We start from the raw sequence: 24,303 nt of genomic DNA, 5'->3' as shown, positions 1-24,303 counted from the left end.
ACACTCAGTAGACAAATAAAATACAGAATGGTGTCTTGGTACAGCATACAAATTCTCTGAAATTTGGTGGCTTAAAACAATTATTATCTCTCACAGTTCTGTGAGTTGACTGGGCTCAGCTGGGCAATTCTGCTGGTCTCACTTCAGGTCTCTCATGAGGTGGCAGTCAGACGGCACCTGAGCTGCAGCTGGAGTCCTATGAAGGCTCAACCAGGACACTGGAACAGCTGAGCCTCTTTCCTTCTCCATGTAGTCTCAGGGCCATCCCAACTGAGTAGCTGAACTTAAATGGTGGCTCAGAGCTTCTGAATGTACAAAAGTGTAAGCTGCCAGGCTTCTTGAGTTTTAGACCTGGAACCTGCACCTATACCCTGTTGGCTAAAGCAGTTCATAGAGTCAGCCCACAGTCAGTGCAGAGGGAAGACAAATGTTAGGAAGTGTGGTTTTTTGGAGACCAGCAAGAGCTTTAGTGGGGAAAGTACAGGTGCTATGAGAACACCTAGGTACGGAAGGTGGGAAGACTTCCTGGAAGCAATGACATCTTAACTGATGAGCCTGAATGATGAGGTCTGGGATCTAGCGAGATGAAGAAGGGAAAGGGCAACAGTTCAGGCAGGGAAAATTGCCGGTGCAAAGTCTCAGAGAGGCAAAGAGAGCACAACTAAGATCAGTGTGGCTGTAGCTGGGTGGGGAGTGGGACAGTGGTGGGGAAGTAGGCGAGGGGGTGGTATGGGATAGGGATAGCCCTTTAATCTGGAGAGATAAATAGCCTGATCATAACGTCTAGTAAGCCCCCCTCCCTGAAGATGTCTGGACTCTGTCCTGAGGGCATGGGACACCAAGGAAGGAAGCAAGGGCATGATCAGACCACAGAGATCCTAAAGAGGCTACCAGCCACTGTGTGGGGAATGGATTAGAGGAGTTAAATTCTCATTTGCATCCAGACCCATCCAGTGACCTCACCTGTCACCAAGAAGACTGAGTCATCACCTCAGCACTAACATTAGTTCTTGTTGCTTTTTTTTTTTTTTAATTTTTTTTTCAACGTTTATTTATTTTTGGGACAGAGAGAGACAGAGCATGAACGGGGGAGGGTCAGAGAGAGAGGGAGACACAGAATCGGAAACAGGCTCCAGGCTCTGAGCCATCAGCCCAGAGCCTGATGTGGGGCTCGAACTCCCGGACCGCAAGATCGTGACCTGGCTGAAGTCGGATGCTCAACCGACTGCGCCACCCAGGCGCCCCTAGTTCTTGTTGCTTTTTATTAGTAGGAATGTTTTTTTAAGATTTAAAAAAAAATTTTCTTAACATTTATTTATTTTTTAGAGAGAGAAAGTATGCACGCGAGCATGAGTGGGGACAGGCAGAGAGAGGGAGACAGAGGATCTGAAGTGGGCTCCATGCTGTGAGTGCAGACCCCAATGCGGGCCTTGATCTCACAACCATGGGACCATGACCTGAGCTGAAATCAAGAGTTGGCTGTCCAACCGACTGAGCCACCCAGGTACCCTTAAGATTTATTTTTAAGTAATCTCTACACTCAATGTGGGGCTTGAACTCATAACCTCAAGATCAAGTGTCACATGCTCTACTGACTGAGCCAGCCAGGTACCCCTGTTAGTGGAAATTTTTATTAGAAATGCCAGGTCCTTTGTACAAGTTTTTTGTTTTTATTTTATTTTATTTTATTTTTTTAAATTTTTTTTTTCAACGTTTATTTATTTTTGGGACAGAGAGAGACAGAGCATGAACGGGGGAGGGGCAGAGAGAGAGGGAGACACAGAATCGGAAACAGGCTCCAGGCTCCGAGCCATCCGCCCAGAGCCCGACGCGGGGCTCGAACTCACGGACCGCGAGATCGTGACCTGGCTGAAGTCGGACGCTTAACCGACTGCGCCACCCAGGCGCCCCTGTTTTTATTTTAAAATGAACATGTCATAGGAAGTCTTCTACCTGGTAGAATTTGGACATAAGGTTGGCCAGGTGATCAAACAATTTGTGCTTAAGTGTAAAGTGTGTTAAGGAAGAGCTTGCCTGCCAAGGACAGGGAGCAGGCCAGATTCAGTGGATTTTACCCCTCAGTTAAGTAATGGTCAGTTAAAAGAGCCCCTATTCTAGGAAAAAGCCAAACAGTACTAAAAGGCTTAAAAAAAAATTATAAAATCTTTTCCCTCACTCCTCATCTCTAAGATGGGAATGACAATTGTAGGCTTCTCGTGAGATAATGGTATATAAATTGCCTGGCACATGGTCAATAAAAGGTGATGAAGAAGGTTCTAACTTGAGAGCTGCTGTGAGTACAGCTGTGGATGTTTAGTTGCACACTAGACAAATAAATGTAAGGCATGAATAGGAGTTAGAGGAAATGACAAGAACATAGACTCATTTGGAGAGGTCTGTCTCTTCCCTTTGTTCTAAGGCCAAACTCTGCTCTGAGTCCCATTCTCTTCCTGCCTCTTCTAGAACCTTGTCACTATAATTAACCTGGCCCTCATGCCAAAGCATATGTGTCTCTACTGGTTATTTTCTTTGAGCCTATGAAATATACAAGAGCCTTTCCTATCTTGGGAGGAAAATCCTTCATTTGATCCTCCTGCCCTTTTCAGCTACCATTCTGTTTCATTCTCTCTACTGCCAGATTTCTTAATTAAGTAGCACACACACTGCTTCCTATAACTTCACGACTCCTTTGCTTTTCAGTTTTGTCTCCCAGCTCCCATCGCTGTTCTTCTGACACAGCTGTCAGTGCGGTTGTCAAAGACCACCTCATTAACCACCAGTGGGCCTTTGCTCAATCAATCTCCTTGGCCCAGAGCACTTGACTCAGTTGACTGTCCACTCCTTAATTCTCACATACAAAACCACCTCATCATCCCACTTCCTTATTTCTGTCAATTGTATCATTTCCCCAAACCATTCAGGAAAGAAACCTTGAACTCAGGGTTGGCTCAACTCCCTTCTCTGCCCTCCCCCACATAAGTTTTGACTTTTACTGCCAGTATTAGAAATTCATTAAGCTAGTTTTTTAGAAAAATTTGATCAGGATATGGAGGAGCGGAGGGACATTTAATGGACCCTAAAGACAGGATATAGTTGGAATCCAGGAAAGACCAGGACTGTAGACTTAGGAGTCGATGAAGTGAGCCGTCTCTCTCTAGCTTTCTTTCTGGAATTCTCATGATCTTCACAGACACCCCAAAGGTGCTAGATACTCCCACACCTACTTAGTCCCCAGGGCCCATCAAAAATCACCCTCTTTTGCATCAGGCCCTTGAATCTGTCTTCTCCCCAGCTTCCCTTCTACTGCATTTCCTGTGTTGGTTTACCTTCTGATCATTCTTTGTCTGCCATTGCCTCTTCCTCCTCCTGTCCCTGAGTCCAAGCATTGCCCATGTTTCAGTTCTCTGTCCAATGCCCTTTTCTTGAACTCTCTTCTGTGTTGTTGACTCCTAAAGGAGAGGAGACTCTAGGGGCGCAGGGGTGGCTCAGTTGGTTGAGCATCTGACTCTTGGTTTCGGCTCAGTTCATGTTCTCATGTTTCATGAGATAGAGCCCTGCATTGGGCTGCAAAAAGACAGTGCAGAGCCTGCTGGGGATTCTCTCTCTCTCCCTCTTTCTCTGCCCCTACCCCCCTCGTGCACGCACACGCGTGTGTACACGTGCCCACATGTGCACGTGTGCGCACTCTCTCAAAATAAATAAATAAACTTTATATTAAAAAAAAAAAAAAGGAGAAGAGAGTGGTTAAGAGTTTGGATTCCAGAGTCCTAGTGGCCTGCGTTTGAATCTCCCACCATTTTCTAGCTGTGTGAACTTGGGAAAGTGACTTGAATTTTTTGAGCCTAAATTCCTCATCTGTGAAATGGGGATACGGGGATAGTACTGGTACCTTCCTGACAGGGTTGATGTGAGGATTCACTGAGCCATCACATGTAAAGTGCTTAGTTAGCATAGCACCTGGCACACAGAAAGAACTCAATAAATGGCAACAATTATTAGGCTTAGCCTTAGCCTTGTTCTTTTTCCTGAGTTCTAGCCTGACATCATCTGCTAGACTTTTCCATTAGATGTCCTGCTGTGACCTCAGATTCACCTGTCAGAATTCTCTGGATACTGCTGGAAGATGCAGATTTCTGAGAGCTGGAGGGTGGAGGGGACCTGAACAAAGAAAGGTGGTCTCATCGAGTCTTTGAAGGAACCCCCGCCTAACCTCAGTCAGGCCTCAGCAGAGAAGACTCTTAACAGTTTCCCTGTAAGCCTTCAGACCCTTTGCCGGCTGACTCTTGGAATCTAGGAGAGCAGGCAGGGCTGCCATTAAGAGAGCAAATGAAGGCTGTGAATCCAACCTTTAAAAAAAAAAAAAGCCCTGGGGGTGGTGAGAGGAGATGTAGCGGGATCAGTGGAGCTTTGAGGTGGGTGTGAAAGGTGAGAACAGCACCCTCAGGGCGCTGAGGCTGGCTTAGGCAGGGGCCTCCCTCCACTGCCTGGGATTTGGCAGCTCACAAGCCAGAGGCACTCCTGTTTTTAGCTGAGCTTTTGCAGATCTCCTTTGCCACCCTTGTGAACATTCCTCATTAAGCTCAACGTGGGGAGCAGGGTGTACAGCTTTCACCCGCCCTTCAGCCTCTTGCTCCTACCTGCCTCTCTGTTTCTGGGTGGCAGCATTCCTACTGCATTTGTGGGCAGAAGACGGTATCCTCAGAGCTGTTTGCTCTGAGCCAGAGTGGCCAAAGAGGTAAGAGCTCTGACCCTAAAGCAGAATGTGTCTCTATTTGAAGGCCCCTGTTGGAAGGAACTGGTGAAACAGTATAAAAGACTCAAGATTCCCTCAGGTCTCAGGGTCCCACCAGCCATGCTGGGAGATTCACAACAAATAGAGGTCCTAGGCCAGTCACTGTTCCAGGGCTTGGGCTTGCAATAGGAGAGGCTCCTGGCCCCATGGGGCAAACTGTTCAGGGGGTGGTGGACATTAAACATAACAAAACTGATGATTCATTCCATCTAGGAGCACTGCTAGCAAGGAGAAGCCCAGCTGCTATGAGAACAGAGGGCAGAGATTACATTTGGGGAGGGGAAAATCAGGGAGAGTTTCCCAGATGATGTGACAAGGAAATTCGGGCTCAGAGAAAGGACAGGCTGGTTTGAGGTGGAGGGTGGAAAAGAGCCTTGCAAGCAGATGAAACAGTACACGCAAAGGTCCTGAGGCAGAAGGGAACTAGGCTTTTGGGTGGTTAATGCAGCCAGCAGAAGCTCAGTAATGAAGGGGGTCAGTGGCCTCTTGAAGGCCGCAGAGCTACCAGCATGGGTTATGCAGAGCTTTGCAGACTACAATGAGAATTTGAGCCTTTATCCTAATGATGATAATGAGCGTTCAATTTTATGTATACGAGTGCTCTACTAAGTACTTTACGTGCGTTTTCTCATTTGCTTTTCATAAGTCCCCTAGGAGGCTGGTGCTATTATTCCCATTTTACAGATAATGAAACCATGGCTCCGGGAAGTTAAATTGCTCAAGATCACACAGTTGGCACGGCAGAGCTGGGATTTGAACCCGGATATCAGGATCCAAAGCCTGCCCTCTTAATGTCTGCACGGTCCTCGGCTGAGAGCTGAGAGGTAAGGATGGCCTTTGAGCTCAGTTCCATCTTCCTCAGACCTAGGTTCCTCTATCGCCGCACGCATGCCCCCGATCCTTCTGCCCAGAAATCCAGGCAGAGGTTTGTTTTGGCCAAAGGAGATGCGGGCCGCGCCGCGGATTCGCCCCCCGCCCGGCCCCCACGGAGGCGAGGGGCTGGCTGGGGCGCGGGCGCCACGGAACCGCCAAGCGCGGCCGCAGTGCGGAGGGCGCTGGCGGGTGCGCGCTAGCGCTGCCTGGCAGCTGTGAAATCTGGAGGTAATGGACCCCAGAGAGGAGCGTGGGGCGGGCACCCCTCCGCGTCCGGCAGGGGGCTCCGTCTCCCCGTGATCCCGGGGCCGAGCGCCTCAACCCCGCCGCCCGGATCACGTTCCCTCCAGCCTTGAGGGGGAAAACAGCGTTCATTTCTGATTAAAAATGACTATTTTTTAAATGGGCTTCATTCTTTATTTCTTTCTGTCCTCTCCCAGGGCCAGAAAGAGGCGGAAAGCGACACTGAGAATCCATTCCAAACGAGCAGCCAAGAGGAGACGCGGCAGCTCCCAGATGTTGATGTTTTGTTTTTTGACATAAATCTTTGCACTCATATGGGAGTTTTCATTGATTCATGTTCCCATCTGCTGAATTTCCTCTTATTTATTTAATATGGCTTTTTGGGGAAATCTTGCTCCGAAGCTCTGGAGGAGCGTAAACTGTGGCAACCGCTGCACCCCATCCTCCCGCCTCCAAACGTTGGCTTGCTGGGGGGAAGGGAGAGGCAGTGGCACCCTGCAGAAAAGGCCTGCTTCACGTTCTCATCTTGGGGGACAGGAGCCCTAGGCACGTGCTAACGTGACTGTTCCCGTGCTTGGGGCCTGCCTGAGGCTGTAAACCCTAGAAAGAAACAGCATGAGACAGTCACATTGAGTCTCCCTTCCTTTTGCTTTCTGCCCACCCACAATACCGCGTTCCCTTCAAGCTAAAACACTCTCGGTTCAACAATTTGGAAACCAGGAAACATTTAACAGTGGATGTCCGCATAAAATGTTACACTATCTCCTCCTCCCCGGGCTCATCCTGCACACCCCCACCCCTGTAGTAATTCCTAGTAATGAAGAGCTTCTATTTTAGAGTCAGACCACCTAAGTTTGAATCCCGAGTCTATGAATTCTTGAGCCAGATAGCTTCTCTGAGTGTCAGATTCCTCATCTATAAAATGGGGATGATTATTACTTCTTTTTCCAATACATTTTACAAATGAGGAAACTGAAGCTGAGAGTAGTTAAGAGGTTTGCTCGAGTACAACAGAACCAGGACCCGGAGCACATGAGTGGTTCAGTTGGTTAAGTGCCTGACTCTTCTTGATTTTGGCTCAGGTCATGATGCCAGCTTCCTGGGATGCAGCATGGCGCTGAGCGTGGAGCCTGCTTCTAAGATTCTCTCTCTCAGGGCACCTGGGTGGCTCAGTCAGTTAAGCGTCTGACTTCGGCTCAGGTTGTTCGGTTCAGGTTGTTCATGGGTTCAAGCCCCACACCAGGCTCTGTGCTGACAGCTCAGAGTCTGGAGCCTGATTTGGATTCTTTGCCTCCTTCCCTCTCTACCCCTCTCCCACTTGCTCTCTGTCTTTTAAAAATAAATGTTTAGGGGCGCCTGGGTGGCGCAGTCGGTTAAGCGTCCGACTTCAGCCAGGTCACGATCTCGCGGTCCGTGAGTTCGAGCCCCGCGTCAGGCTCTGGGCTGATGGCTCAGAGCCTGGAGCCTGTTTCCGATTCTGTGTCTCCCTCTCTCTCTGCCCCTCCCCCGTTCATGCTCTGTCTCTCTCTGTCCCAAAAATAAATAAACGTTGAAAAAAAAATTAAAATAAATAAATAAATAAATAAATGTTAAAAAAAAATTTTTTTTTAATTATCTCCCTCCCTCTGCCCCTCTCCCCTGCTCACTTGCTCTTTCTCTACAACAAAAACAGACAAACAAACAAACAAACAAAAAACCCAGTACACACTTCTCGGCCTTTCTCTTCCTCATCCCATCCCACCTCCACCCCTTGCCCAGCTGCTCCTTCAGGTTTCCCAGGATAGGCCATCTGCCTGGCAGAGAGAGGGTACTTTCTTTTCCATGATGCACAAAGACTAAAAATTAGTTATTCACAATGTCTGACACCTTACAACAGTATCCATTTAAACTTAGAACATAGGGCCAGATATGGAAAGGACTACAAGGTCATCTCATCCTGTCCCCTACCTCATCCCTGCAGGCTTCCCTGACAGGTGCAGAGAATTCACCCCCTTACAGGACAACCTTGTCCTCTAGGTATTAGGAGACCCACAGACCATTGAATGGGACCACTTGAACGTAAGAAACCATGGTTGCCACAGAGCAAGCCCCATAAAACCTATTGTTGCTAAGACCCGAGACTGTATCTCCAGTCCCAAGTGGAATGGAGAGATTACTCACAGTGTGAGATTATTGTACAGCATCATCCTTTGTGAAGCACATACTGAATACACATTCCTTCCTGATGTATATCCCGTCCAGTCCAAGCTTCTCTGCACATGCTACATGGGACTCTCCTTGCAGGGCAGGGTATGGCTGCATATCTAGGACTCTGTGATTTGGTTCTTAGCTCACCCTGTAAATGCACGTGCCCTTAACTCTCATCCATGCAGGCTGTTTTCTGGAACTCCCGTGTGTGGTAAGCAGATATGATTGACAATCATAAATTTAGTGCAGAGTCAGAGAAGACACAGAGGGGAGGGGGACTCTGGGGACCTGGACGAGAGAGGTAAGAGCAGTGAGGAGAGAATCGCATTTGTGCAGGCCCCCTGTGGGAGGCCCAGGCATGAGGCTCCAGCCAGTCCCTGAGATGCCTCACTGACACCCTCTTGGCTACATCACGCTTCCCGCAGTGTGGATTTAGCCTCGGAAGTCAACACAGGACACAGTAGGATGGCCCAGGCCCAGTTCAGCGACAGTGAGGGAAGCCATTCTGCTGACTGTATGCTCTAAGGCACCGTGGAACCAGCCAAGAATAAGAGCTGTCACCCAGCCAAAAGGCACTGGGATTAGCCAGGAGGCCAAGAAAACCTGGCCAGGGTCTTCCAGCCAAGAAATGCCTACAGGGGTGTGCACCTCTGAATGCCATGTCCACAGGTCTTAGAACAGAGACTTGCGCCCAAGCTTGGCCATGAGCTCCTTAGATGTACCTCCCATGAAGACCCCAGTAGGGGGTACTGGGGAAGGCCTTTCCAAACCAGACTGTGCTGATTTCCACACCAGGGACTGATATACTTTGTCATATGATAGAAGTCCTAGAGAAAGGGGTGTTCAAATGCTGGACTCACTACACAGACTATGGGTTCCTGGGCTAGAGACACCTTGGGATTTTTCCCTTTTACCCTTCCATTTTACCCTGGATTACCTTTCCAGCTAATCCAATTCAGTAATTCAATTCATCCTATATCTGCTGAGGACGTGCAATGCCCAGATGCTTTTCAAATGCTGAGGATCTTATGGTGAATGAGGAAGACATGGGCCCTGCCCTCAAGGAGTTTACAGTTTAGGGGGAAAGAGGTTCAGGATAATTACAATTACAGGTGGCTTACAAAAGGAGAGGCTCAGGGATCTACAGGATAGGATCAGAGGAAGTTTAACATAGCTTAGTGAAGTTTCTCAACATATGGTACCTGGGCCACCTGCATCAAAGGCATCTGAGGTACTTGTATAACATTCAGATTCTTAGCCCTCATGCCAGTTGTACTAAGTCAAAAGCTCTGAAGGTGGGGCCAGGAATCTGCCCTTTTTTTTTTTTTTTTTTTTTTTGGAGTAAAATTAACTAAGATACAACTAGCCATTTAAGAGTATATACTTCACTGGCACTTAGTACAATCACAACGTTGTGCTGTCATTGCCTCTATCTAGTTCCAAAACATTTTCATCATCCCCCAAAGAAACCCCATACCCATCAAGTAGCCACACCTCATTCCCCCTCCCAACATCTGGCAACCACTAATCTGCTTTCTATCTCTATGGATTTACCTATCCTGGACATTTCATATGAATGAAATCATACTACATGACCTTTTGTGTCTTCCTTCTTTCCCTTAGCATAATGTTTTTGAGGTTCATTCATGTAGCATACATCAGTACTTCATTTCTTCTTATTGATGAATAATATTCCCATATATGGATATACCACATTTTGTTTATCCACTTATCCATCAGTGGAGATTTGTGTTGTTTCTACCTTTGGCTACTGTGAATATTGCTACTGTGAACATTCTTGTACAAGCATTTGTTTGAGTACCTGTTATCAATTCTCTTGGGTATATATCTAGGAGTGGAATTGCTGGATCATATGGTAATTCTATCTTTAACTTTTTCTTAAGTTTATTTTTATTTGAGAGAGAGAACACGAGAAGGGGAGGGGCAGAGAGAGAGGGAGAGAGAGAATCCCAAGCAGGCTCTGCACTGTCAGTGCAGAGAGCCCACTGCGAAGCTTGATCCCACGAACCTTGAGGTCATAACCTGAGCTAAAATCAAGAGTCGGAGGTTTAACACCCACCCAGGTGCCTCCCTATGTCTAATTTTTTAAGGAACTGCCAAACTGTTTTCCACAGCGACTATACTATTTTACATGCTGACTAGGATTGTATGAGGGCTCCAATATTGCTACATCCTTGCCAGTACTTGTTATTTCTCTTTTATTATTATTATTTTTTGAGTTTATTTATTTTGAGACAGAGTGTGTGTGTGATCAGGGGAGGGGCAGAGAGAGAGGGAGGGAGAGAGAGAGAGAGAGAGAGAGAGAGACCCAGGCAGGCCCCACACTGCAGGCAGAGCCCAACTCGGGGCTCAAACCCACGAATTGTGAGATCGTGACCTGAGTCAAAACCAAGAGTTGGACGTCCCTTATTATTATTTAAGATTTTATTTTTAAGTAATCTCTACACCCAATGTGGGGCTTGAACTCACAACCTTGAGATCAAGAGTCACATGCCCTACTGACTAAGCCAGCCCCAGACACCTCTATTATTTTTTATTATAGATATCCATTCTAGTGGGTGTGAATTAGTATCTCACTGCATTTCTAATTTGCATTTCTTTAATGACTAATGACGCTTAGCATCTTTTCATATACTTATTGGCCATTTGTATATCTTCTTTGGAGAAATGTCTATTCAAGTCCTTTGCCCATTTTTAAATTGTATTATCTTTTTGTGATTGAGTTGTAAGAGTTCTTCATATATTCTGTATATGAGAATCTTATTGGGTATATGATTTGGGAAGAAAGAAAGAAAGAAAAGAAGGGAGAGAAAAATGTCTTTTCACTTTTTTGATGGCGTCCTTTGATGCACAAAAGTTTTTGATTTTGGTGAAGTCCAATTTATCCATTTTTTCTTCTGTTGTTTGTACTTTTGGTGTCACTTGTCAGAAGCCATTGCCAAACCCAAATTTATAAAGATTTGCTTTCATATTTTATTCTAAGAGTTTTATAGTTTTAGCTCTTACATTTAGGTCTTCAATCCGCATGGAGTTATGGAGTTAATTTTTGTATATAGTGTGAGGTAGGGATCCAACTTCATTTTTTTGTTTTTTGTTTTTTGTTTTTTTGCTTTGGTTTTTTTTTGTGTTTGTTTGTTTTGGCATGTGGATACCCAGTTGCCCAGCACTATTTGTTGAAGAAACTATTCTTTTCCCATTGGGTGGTCTTGTCTTGTTGAAATAGCAATAATAGTAATTTATTGACACCATATGCCAAGCACTGGTAAGCATTTTAGAACATTATTTAACTAATTTTTCACAACAGTCCTATAAAGTGGGAAACATTATCATTTCCATTTTATAGATGAGGTAACTGAGACTTGAAGGAGAGACGTAATTTGCCCAAGGCAACCCATCTATCAGGTGGCAAAGGCAGAATTTGAACTCAGATCTTTCTTTTCCAATTTCTTTTGTCCCCCTAGGCCCCGGTAAACTTTAATCATCTCCTTGCAACAAAAAGCAAAACATCAGGGGCACCTGGGTGGCTCAGTCGGTTGAGCATCTGACTTTGTTTGGCTCAGGTCATGATCTCATGGTTCCTTCCTGAATTTGAACCCTGTATTGGGCTTTCTGCTGTCAGCACAGAGCCTGCTTTGGGTCCTCGGTATTCCTCTCTCTCCCTGCCTCTCCCCCCAGTCATGCTCTCTCTCTCTCAAAAATAAGCATACACACACAAAAAAAGAAGTAAAACATCAAACATGTGCCTTTTTCAGCCCCTGGTCCAGTCTTTCCACATTCTTCCCAGGCTATTCATTCTTTAGGGCCCAGAGAGGTCTTCCCATTCTAAAGTTGTTCCTTATTGTTATTCTCTCCCTTTGAATTGATGGTTGAATTAATGCATAAATAAAAATAAGTAGCAATGAGAACAATTTGCAATTATATACTTATTTGTGTATTTTTTTAATTGATTTATTTATTTTGAGAGAGAGAGACAGAGAGCAAGGGAAGAGAAGAGAAAGAGGAAGAGAGTGAATTCCAAGCAGGCTCCATGCCTAGCATGGAGCCAAACTTGGAACTCAATCCCATGACCCTGGGGTCATGGCCTGAACCAAAATCAAGAGTAGGGCACTTAACTGACTGGGCCACCCAGGCGCCTTTGTGTATTTGTTAAATCTCTCTCTCTGCCACTAAACTGTCAACCCATGTAGGCAAGATTCCAAACTGTTCAGTTCACCTAGTACCAGCAGGTGCTTACAAAGCATTTATTGAATAAATAAGGAAAGATAGGAACTCAAATATTTTGGGGACATTAAATGAGTTATTTTTATTTTGAGAAAGAAAAGCAAGTGGGTTGTGAGGTGTCATTTAAGATATTAACTATAGATTCCTTCTCTCTCTGGAAAAAATCTTATACCCCATAGAAAGTGCCAGAGGTTTTAATTCCTTGGAAGGAAATACAGAAGAGACCTTAGTCTGATCTAAGTAGCATCTCCTTCCCCATTGGCAGGTTTGAATGCTGAGATGGGGATGAGAAAGTCTCTTTTCAAGAATATCATTGCGCTTGGCTGGCTCACTCAGTTGGAAGAACGTGTGACTCTTGACCTCGGGGTTGTACATTTAAGCCCCATGTTGGGTGTAGAGATTGCTTAAAATCTTTAAAAAGAAAAGAATATCATCAAGAAGAAAATAGAACATCATCCTAACAGCCTCAAAAGGTCAACTGCCTGCAAAGAAAGAAAAGGGCAAGTGACCTCTCCAGCCCATTTCCTACTCTGGGATTCTGCTTTTCACTGTGGCACCAGAGAGTTAGCAGTGACTATGCTGCAGGTGAAGGCATAATTGCTCCTTACCTCCCCTGGCTCCCCCAGTGTTAAATTAGCTTTATATCAATATCACATTGGCAGCTGGGATGAATTATTGAAGCTCATTCACTGCAGTGGGCCCAGGTTCCACTTGCTTTATGGAATGGAGGTGAATGTGAGCATATTATTTCTGTTTGCCTTGTTGCGGTCAGTACATCTTCAGACTGTTGTTAATATGAAGGTACTCAGCCCTGACCAGCAGATAATCCTAGCCCCTGTGGAGACAGGCATAGTGGGAAGGAAGGTGCACAGGAACATGTCTGCTGGCCCCAACCACACAGGGGCTTTTAGTTATCACAATTTATACTGCAGTCCCCAAACACCTATTCATATACACACACATTATATACATATACACACATAAGCACATACAATCAACATTCACACACATATTTATGCACATATACATTCAAAGTCTCAATAAAGGTATGCTCGCCAGGAACCCAGGAACAAGAATACATAGGGTGCCAACATTTTAAATAGTGACTTTCAAAAGCCTAGGCAAATTAAAACCCTCTCCTCCTCCCTCACCGTCAACACCAATGCTTCCCTAGCAAGGCTGCCTATTTTGTCCCAGACACTGGCAGAGATGGGTGATCTGTGACGTCCCAAGTCATGGGCAAGGAACCAAACTGTTGGGGCTTCTGTGTGCACATGGGGGAACAGTCTTCCTTCTCGGCTCTCCCCCAATTCTATCAAGAGCTGGAGTATCACTGGATTTAAAGATACGTTTCTGCTACTTGGCCCCGATGTCAAAATTATTAGTTACAGCTTTGCATTTATCCATACATACCTGCACCAGCATTCACAATCACAAGCATGCAATTATACTCCTACACACACACACACACACACACACACACACACAAACTCACACTCACACTCATGCATGCTACATACCCGGAGCTAGCCCTCCTGGCCACATGGTTTGGTCTGAATGCTGCTGAGAAGGCCTCCTGACCCTATCAGGTGGTCACATGCCTCTCAAAAATCCCACCATTAAATATTTATCCCTATGGGAATCCCCAGTTAAAAATCAAATACCTCTGGTCAAGACAACACACCATAAGGTTATCATGTAACATTTTGGCAGGAAGTCACTCTGCCCAGGGCACTTCCCCCTCCTTTAGCCAAAGCTGATTCTTATTCCTCAGGTCTCATCTGGCTTTCTCTGCTGGCTCCCTTTTCCCCTAGACTAACAAGGGAAGTTAAGTTCCCTCATTATCCACTCTCATTACTCTCTGGCATTTTCCTTGGATGCACCTATTGCAACTATAATTAACTGATTATTTGTGTGATTGTATTTGCATAGTTTGTGACCCCATTCAACTGAGAGTTCCAATTGGTTAGGGACTGCCTTTCTCTCTGTTCTTTACTGCACCACCCGTGCCTGGCATAGTGCCTGGTACACAGCAGATGTTCAATAAAATTGAAATGAAGCTGGAGGGTTTGGAGAAAGGAGAGCAGAGTAGGGAAAGGGGCACAAAAGGTTGGAGCAGTTGTTCCAAATTGTTTTGATCTTGGGCCTCTGAATATCACCAGTCTTTCCCTTCCTCACCTGCCAGAGTGACACCATGCCCCCCTCCTCCTGGGCCATGTTAAGATGCCCAATGGAATCACACAGGGATAGCACTGGGATTGAAGGGGACAGAGACTGTTCAGCTGAAGGCAACAGGCTTGACGGGCGTCTTGGCCTATCGGACTCCCCACTTTTCCAGAATGTGACTAAGAGTTCATATTTCTGGAGCAAGTTTTGTATAAGGAAACTCCGCTTCTTTTTAAAAAGTTTTTATTTATTTAAGTAATCTCTACACCAAATGTGGGGCTCAAAGTCGTGATCCTGAGACCAAGGGCCGCATGCTCCTCTGACCAAACCAACTAGGCACCCCAGGAACGTCTTTTATATATGTTTCCTGATAATTAAGACTGAAGATGTTTGTTGCTGAGAACATATTAACACTAACAACGATAATATTAATAGCTACCATTTATTCAAAGCTTACTATATGCCAGGCACTGGGCTAAGCACTTTATACATATTTATGTATTATTAACTCAATTAATTATCCAATCATCTTGTGAGATAAGTACATATCATTCCCATTTTACAGAAGCTGAACAAGCTCAGAGACATTAAATCATTGGCCCAAGGTCACACAACTAGGAAGCAGCGAATCCAGGACAGGACTCTTGAGGTCACAGTTTTACCCACCAACCAGCATGCACTTCCTTCCACTTTTAGCCCATAGGGATGCCAGTCTACTCCTTATCCCTAGACCTTCCTACTCACTCAGTAGTTATAAACTGAAGGCATTTACGGACCTGAAATTTATTTGGGATCTTGGAAGCTGTCACTATTTCCTTGTCCTAGTACCTGGACCTGATTCCAGATACCTGGAGTCATAAAAGAGGAGAGATGCCAAAATATCTGGAATTATAGGAGGAAGCAGATACAGACAGCTTGAAGGTGCCAGTTCCTCAGTGTTCCCCAGCAAAACACTCCTGGGCTCAGGCACACCTACTCCAGATGGACCCACTTTAGTCTTTTTCCTCCACACTTTTCTTTGTCCAGTGGTCTTGAAGACGTAACAAGTGAGTCACATAGGGCCACATAAACCAAAATTAGGGTGTGGGAGAAGCTGCCACTGAACATGGGCCCTCTTTCCTTGGGACTGCACTCAGGGCCCTAGATTACCATGTACAGGTCCTTGCTGGAAGTGAGAACTGTCTTGACACTGGATCATGGTCTCTTCTTTCCCCCTCTCCTTAGTACACTGTCTTTAGCCTAGTTCCTCTAGTGATTAGCAGAGCCGAAGCTCCATAGCTCCAAATTAGGTCTGGAATCAATTTAAGACTGCCAAGGTCCCAGACCTCATGTGGCTGATGTTTTAACTGTCACAGACACTTTCTGGCTCCTGGTTCCTTTAAATTTGCATTGATCCTGGTGTTCTCTCCTCTAGTTGTGACCTCTTAAAGGGCGGAATCCAAATTAGTTTGAAAATGGTCAACTGGCATGCATCCTGTACTCCTTCTATTACTACTATGTTACAGAGACCAGAAAACTACATTTCCCTGACTCCCTTACACTTAGGTGCACTTGTGTGACTGGAAGACAAAAAGGAGGAAGAGGCCTTCTTTCTGCTATTTTGGGCTTTCTGCTGGCAGGCAGGATCCTGTAGACATGGGGTTCTCCTGTAACAGCCACTCCAACTTCCTGTCTCTTCTAATTCCTAGATGGCAAATCTCTGGAACGTGCTCTTTAATTCAGTAGTTTCAGTGATGACATTTTGAGTCCCCATCTTTGTGATCATGACATACATACATAGCTCTCTTCATATTAGCTCTCTTGGTACATTTACTAGGAGTCTATTCCACAAGTCTTTTCATTGTTTCTGTAAACTTAATTCCCTATATTAAATTCCCTTCAGTTTAAAATACATAGAGTTGGGGCACCTGGGTGGTTCAGTCTGTTGAGTGTCCAACTTTGGCTCAGGTCATGATCTCATGGTTTTGAGTTCGAGCCCTGCATCGAGCCACTTCAGATCCTCTGTCTCCCTCTCTCTGCCCCTCCCCAACTTGTGCACTCTCTCTCTCTCTCTCCCTCAAAAATAAAATAAAATAAAACAATATAAAATAAAATAAAATACATAGAGTAGCTTCTGTTTTTGCACTGAACCAAGTCCTCAAAGAGTTATGAAATGACATCTTGGAGAAACTGGGCAAAAAAGCGAGCATGGTGAAGGGTAGGAAGCCAGTTGAGCAGAGACACAAAAATACATGATCATAAATCAGCTTCTCTTACTGACACCCAGCAGGCTTTCCCATTCAGAGTATAACAAAGATAAAGGCAGGGGCAGAGGAGGAAGGTAGGTAGGCAAAGAAACAGACTTTTATTTCAAGGGTTGTATGGCTTATATATAGGAGATAGAGAAGCAAATAAGCACACAGTTCAACTATGACAGTTCAGAAGTCTGCTAAAGACCCACCACTGAATGTGAACTTGTGTGTGACCCTTAGACACACACACACACACACACACACACACACACACACACACACACACAGACTATAACTCAGGATTCTCTCTGCTTGTTTGAAAATTCAACCCCTTTATTCCCTCTGATGGCCCCAAATGGGATTAAGAATGATGTAAAAGGTAAAAGATCCATTGTGTTAGGAGGATAAGAATCAAGGTGAAGTGATAAGACTGCAGTGAAAGAAACAAGAATGGAGTAGGAATAATGAAGGAAGATCTAGAAGTAGGTGGGAGGATATACTGAGAGTGAACTCCAATTGAAAGGAGGGAAGGGGGTGAATGAAGGGATGTTTTAGGGAAGATAAGCAAGCAAACCAACCTCCTAACTCCTGGATAACTTAATTTGTATTGCAAAGTGCCTAGAAAATACTAGGCATTAGATACACATTTACTGAAGAATAAAATCAAGGAGGATAGGGGAGGCAGGATCAAACAGGGTATGTGTGTATTAATAACCACTAACATTAGGGTGCCTGGGTGGCTTGATTGGTTAAGAGTCCAACTTTGGCTCAGGTCATGATCTCATGGTTCATGAGTTCAAGCCCCGCATTGGGCTCTGTGCTGACAGCTCAGAGCCTGGAGACTGCTTCAGATTCTGTGTCTCTTTCTCTCTCTTACCCTCTCGTGGTGGTGCTCTGTCTCTCTCTCTCTCAAAAATAAAAAAAAACATTAAAAAAATTTTTTTAGGGGCAGCCTGGGTGGCTCAGTCAGCAGAGCATCTGACCGGCTCAGGTCGTGATCTCATGGTTCATGAGTTCCAGCCAGCCCCGCCTCAGGCTCTGTGCTCACAGCTCAGAGTCTGGAACCTGTTTCGAATTCTGTGTCTCCCTCTCTCTCTGCCCCTCCCTCATTCATGTTCACTTGCTCTGTCTCTCAAAAAATGAATAAACATTAAAAAAATAATTAAAAAAATTTTTTTAAATAACCACTAACATTTACCAAGTTTTACCATGAGCCAGGCACTCTGCTAAGCACTTATGCGTTATCACTTTAAATCCACACAAGCACTCTATGAGGCAATTATTAAATTACCCCCAATTAATAGATGAAGAAACTGAGGCTGAGGTAGTTTAAGTACCTCATCCAAGGTCAAACAGGTAGTAAGTGGCAGAATTAGGGTTTGAATTCTAACTTGTCTGACTTCAAACCCAGGATTCCTCACCACTACATCATATGTATTCCCCCTTTGAATCAAGACTGGTTCATGCCCTCCCCCCAAAGTTTAGAGAGGACCCCAAAGGACATGGTCCCAAACCTGGCCTATAAGAAAGAAGAGGGCTAGCAAAGGAGGGATGGGGGCAGGCAGCTGGGGCCAGGCCAGGCCCCCTGTCTGGGAAAGGACCATATTAAAGCCTCATCTACAGCAACACAAAGAAAAACAATTTGAAACTTAATCATCTCCCAGAATTATGATCCCTCCCCACAGCAGGAAGCACATTAGCAGAGCTGAGAAATGATAATTCAGCAGCCCCCAACCCAGCAGGGAGGGAAAGAGAGGAGGAGGGAGAGAGCTGGAGGAAAACTGAAATAGAGGCATGGGGAGAGACTGGGGGCAGGGAGAGTCAGGGCCTGACCTCTCGTGGTTTTTTCTTCTGCTGAGTTGAAGACGTAATTCCAGGGGAGTGGCCTGGTGGCGATTAACCCTTCAATTCTGCTAAGACAGGGCCTCGGTGAAGTTGCTCCTGGGGTCATTTTTCAGTACTGATAGATCCCCATGCCCAAAGCTGCACCAAAGCCCACCCAGGCAAGTTGTGGTTTGTGGTCACGGTCTAAGTGGAGAACAGCTCCGGGGCCCCCACGACCCTTAGCACCCTCTTGCCTGATGGCACCTAAGCAAGTCTAAGGTCCGTCAGGACCCGAGGTGCTGGACAGCTCCCAGAGCCAGAAAACATTCTCTGAGACAGCAGGCGGGGTGGGTGGGGCGAGGCTTCCCTCGCACTCCGCCGTTCCCACTCTGAGGATAAGCCTGAAGGCTGCTCGGAGCTAATGGGGGAAAGGGCTCGGGGTCGTGAAGGGGTCCCGATGGAGATCTGGTGGCGATCTGGAGACTGGAGCCCTGGAGGCAACTTCTCCAGACGCATTCCTTCCTTCTGAGTCGAGACCCCCCACTGCCCCCACCAACCCTCCCCCCCCCCCCCCCGACTGAGACAATGGCGCCTTCAGCCCCCAGAGATGAATGGGGCCTTTGAGAGCGGCACGCCACGGGGTCAGCAGCGGCCACCAGTCCCGGGGCTGCCCAGCCTCCAGCGCTCGGAGCCACTAGGCTGGAGCTAGCTCTTAAGGGAAGCAAGGTATCCTATGGTCCCTGTCTGAGAGAGTAGTGGCTCTAGGAAAGATTTTCATCCTGGATCAGGCAGTTCTTGCTAAAGAAGGATTTTAGGGGCTTGGGTAGAGAGAAATCTCCCTCCCCTTACCAGGAAACGTCGCACTTGGGTGTCCCCTCCTTAGGAGGCATCAGAGCACCCTCCTCAGAAGGCATTTAGAGCAAGCTGCATGAATACAGAACCTACCAAACTTTTGCTACCTCCTTTCTCCTCTCCCCAAATCCAGCTCCCTCCCTCCCATTGGACAGGTTGTTTTTTCCCTTCTCTTAGTGCCATTCTCCCTTCTTCTGGGGCAGGCCCCAGGGTCTGGTCCCTCCTCTCTGCTCCTGTCTCCCCATCCCTTCCTGCACTGCACAGACTACCCAGTTTCTATGGAAACAAGCCCAGGATGGCTCTGCCAGGAGGCCAAGGCCACTACTGTTGGTTGGGTTTGGGGGGTGGGGGGGGGGGCAGGGGATAGGGATTGAGAGTAAGAAGCAGGAGGTGAGTTCTAGCTATTCGCAGATGGCAACAGAAACCTATGGGGAACCAGACTTTTACTGGTGGGGGAGAGACATTAAGAAAAGCAGCCAGGGATATAACTGGGTGATGTGATTTGAGGCAGAATCGAGGGGATCCCTGTTCCTCCAGTTCTCAATGCTCCAGACATCCAAAAGGACATCCCTTCAGAAGGGAAATAAGTGGGTGAAGAAGGAAGGGAGACAGTAATACCAAGACCTCTGCTCCTTCCTATTTCACATGAGGCTCTATCAGTTTACCTCTCCTGGGAACATGTTCGCTTGAGAGAAGGAGGCCCTCGGGAAATGAGCAGGCTCCCAGGAAGTAGGAGTGGAAACTGGAGTGAGCGTGGGTATTCAGGACTATTCAGGAATTGCTCCTGGGCAGCTGGACCTAGAGGTGGCCAGAGGCCTCAGGGTGTCAAATACTTTTGTGGCATCTCTCCCTAGCACCTCCACTGAGGAGTTGGGCAATGGGCCTGCAGGCTGCAGCTCCCTCCCGTCTTCTGTCCCATCAGGATGCTGGGGTATGAAAAGAAGAAAACAGAGGCGGCCAATTAGCAGTTGGGAGCAGAGAAGGTGGAAGAAGCTTTAAGGAAGGAGGGGCCAGGAGAAGGTGGCTGAGTGGGTATAGATGTGTGTGGCTAGGACAAGTAGGGAGTTTCTGAGAGGCTTAACTGTCAGCTGCTGGGAAGTAATCCCCAGCCCTCACATCCTCCCATGCTCCCACTTCAGGCAAAGCTGCCTGTTGGGTGAGGGCCATTGGAAGTCTCAGAGTCCTGGGAGAATGTGTTGTGGGGGGTTTTTGGGAAGGGGCCTCCCAGGTTATCAGGGCTTTCAGCAAAGCTTCCCTGGAGAAGAGGAGGGAGTGAAAGGGGTCCCTTGGGAGCCTGGGTTTCCTGGATCTGAGCCATGGGCTCTCTCTTGGCTATAGCCCCCAGCACAGCCATTTTGGTGTTTGCTTATTTTGGTTATTTTTTGATCAGATATTTTGGCGCTGTGCACACTGCCTCCTGTTGCCATGGCAGCCGTGACAGGGGCTGAGGCACCGTGAGAAAAATACCAAAATTAATGAGTGAGCGAAAGTGCAGCCGAGAGAAAAACAAGGTTAAAAAAAGAGTTAAAACAGTAATGAAAACAGGCTTCCCAGCTCCACAGCAGAGCAGCTGCTGGAGCCTCCCCAGAGCGGCAGCCCCCACCCAGCCTCAGGCTCCTGGCATCTCCCAGACCTCAAGGCAGAACTCACTCGCCTTCCCCCACCCGGCCAGCCACAGGCGCAGCAACAGACACACAGAACCATCCCAAGTAAAACAGTAGATCAGCTCCAACAGCAGATCAGTCCCAGCTCAGGTTGCATGCTGCCTCCCAGAACAGCATCCTAGGGAACAGCTTCTCATCTCCTAGGCAACAGAGTCTGGGCTATGGCCCCCACACAACAGTAGTCCAGCTACATTACTAGGAAATGGCCTCCCAGCTACACTTGAGCTTCAGAGCTATGGCTGCAGGCATAACAGCATCCCAGCTAGAATCCCGCACACAGTAACAGCACAGCCACAAGCCTGGGCAACAGCATCTTAGCTATAGCCAATCCCTGGTATGCTGTCATCACAGCTATAGCTTCGGGACCAATAGCATCCCAGCTACAGTCCTATACACAACAGTAGCTCTGCTCTTATCCCAGGTAACAGACTTCCTCCCAGGTACAGGCTCCTAGCAACAGCCTCTCATTTCCTAGGACCTAGGCAATGGATCCAGCTACAGCTCTACCTACGTCATATTATCAGAGAACTGCTTCTTTGCTATAGCCATTCTCAGGTGTGCCAGCCTCACACCTATAGCTTCAGGCCCAATGGCATTTCAGTTACAGCTCTTCCCTCAAAATGCACACATGAACACACACACACACACACACACACACGCACACACACACACACACACAGCTTGGCAACAGACTCGTAGGTACTCTGTGTTGTTCTGGCTATAGCCTATGTACACCAGCATCACAGCATTGCAACAGTATTTGAGCTGCAGTCAGAAACAGCAACTGGGATGCCTGGGTGGCTTAGTCGGCTAAGTATTCAACTTTGGCTCAGGTCATGATTGCACCGGTTCGTGAGTTCAAGTCCTGCAATGGGCTCTCTGCTGTCAGAGCAGAGCCTGCTTCAGATCCTCTGTCTCCTTCTCTCTCTCTCTGCCCCTCCCCCCACAGCTTGCTCTCTCTCTCCCCCTCTCTCTCAAAAATAAATAAACATTAAAAAACAAAAAAAAACCCAGCAACCTTTCTGTTATAGTGCCAGGCCTTACAGCACCCTAGTCCTCTTGGCCACAGCCCATCCCAGGTACATTCATATCACAGCAAGAGCCTTAGGCGACAAGAATACCAACCACTTCCACGCCTAGCATCCCCCAGGCTCCAACCCCTGGCAAGGTCTCAAGTGGAATCTCAGGCACCATTAGTTTCAGGAGCCCCCCAGTGCTCTTCTTGCTCTACTGCCAGGTCCCAGTTTGGTAGGAGGCCAGGAGCCTTGGCTTCTCTCCTCTTCAGATGCCACCGCCTAGTCCCTACTGTTTGCTGGCCTCCTTTCTAGGGGAGACAGTATCATCCCCATGTCTACACTGCCCCAGGCTCAGATTCCCCCACCCCCCAGAGCCCAGCCTGGCAGCTGGGGTAGGAGGGGATGGGGAGCAGGGAGAAGAGTAGGCACACCCTGTGTTGCTCTGGCCCAGTTCTGCTCCTACCACTTGGTGCAGGATTTGGGTTTGATGGTGGTGGAGCAGGGAGGATGGAGGAGAACATCTGGGAAATTAGCATTTCCTGCCCAGCTCCGCGGCTGCCTATCTTGTTCAGCCCTGAGCAAGGGATGAGAACAGAGGAGCCTTTGAATGGCTCCCAGCAAGCCAACTGGGGAGGGTTTGCTGCAGTGGGCAGTGGGCACATGCTGGGGGCAGGGAGCCTGGGGCAGCTCCTCTGTGGAAGATTTCTTCTCTCTGGGCCACTAATTCCTTCCTTGGAGATGTGCTCAATCATGAGGAGAGTGTGAGTTTGGCGGGGGCAGAGGTAGAGAAGCCTGTTACAGGACAGATCCTCCTTTCACTAGCTCATCCCATCCAGAGCCTCCCACGTGGGCTCCTGGGGTTGAGGGCTGGGAGTAGGCACTAGAAGAGGGCCCAGGTCAGAAAGGGAGGCTGAGTGAGGGAGGCTGCTCTGCACGAGATCTTTGGCAGTCCTTGGGTGCCCTCTTAGCTGGCCTGAGATCCCACCTTACCCAGAATAGTGTTCCACAGAAACGTGGGGAGACACAAGGGAGGGGGAGGGGGAGGAAGAAGAAAAAGGGAATAAAAGTGGTAGGGATGGGAAAATGGGGGACAGGAAGGGGACAGAGGCTATGGCAAATAGAGGCCAAACAACCAGTCATCCCATAATAGGCTTTTCCACACCCAGTGCCAGGCCTTGCCAGGGATAGTCTTCCTCATTCTTTTGACCTAGAACACCCTGCCTAGGCTTATAAGTGGCAAAAGGCAGGACGTCATATTGAAGTGGAGCATTTTGGATCCTGGGATACCAAACCCTGAGCACAGGAAAGGGAGTTCCCAAGCTTCTCAGAGACCTCTAGATGGCGCCAGAGAGCCAGAGCTGAGAGGGAGAAACCAGAATAGGCGTGTGTAAGACACGGCGTGTGACACCGTGTGTGACTCGGTGAGTGTGAGTGTGACAGGGAGCGTGTGGCACTGCGAGGGCGTGTAACACAGGCCGTGACACTGAGCGGCCTTGTGGGGCAGAGACCCGTGTGAGTCTGTGAATGTGTGTATGTCACTGGTAAATATGTGGGGCCACAATTCCATCCCACCCTGAGGGCAGGTGATAGGGGGACCCTCGAAGAGCCCAAGCTCCGGCGCTTCACCTCATTCTCACTCTTGTATATATCCCCCATCCTCATTCTAGAGGAGTCCCCGGGTCACATTACCCTCCCCCTCCAAAGGTCCCCTCCATAGCCCCACCCCCACGGCTTGCTGCGGCCTCAGAGGCTGACCGCTCTGCGGCTTCGGCCAGAGGGGGAGGGGTGGACTTCCCCGGAGCGCAATGGGAAGGGAGGGCCACGCGGGGTGATCTGGGGGTCTGGTCGGGAAGAAGGTGGATCTGGAGGAACGGATGCCCTCCAGGGAAGAAGGCACTGGGGGAGACATTTCCCCTGCCCCAACTTCCCAAGAGGCAGGGTAGGGGACAGGTGTTTGAGTGAGGTTAGGAAGGGAATTCAGGAGGGGTCCCAGATGGGGGCTCTAGTCGGATAAGTGCAAGGTGAAGAGCCAGGGAGGGGTACTGCCTGTGTATCCGGGCCCGGGGTAGTGGGGAGATAGCGAAGGGGAGTCGTGGCGTTGGGGAGCAGTGCTCGGTGTCCCCTCCCGGAGGGACCAGAGCGGTCCCGAGCTCCACCTCCCGGCCGGGGGGGGGGGTGAGGGCGGGGAGGCGGGCGGGAGGCGGGCGGGCGGG

Source organism: Prionailurus bengalensis, chromosome A1, assembly GCF_016509475.1.
Source record: "Prionailurus bengalensis isolate Pbe53 chromosome A1, Fcat_Pben_1.1_paternal_pri, whole genome shotgun sequence".
Classification (NCBI taxonomy): Eukaryota; Metazoa; Chordata; class Mammalia; order Carnivora; family Felidae; genus Prionailurus; species Prionailurus bengalensis.
This window is presented reverse-complemented; position numbering follows the sequence as displayed.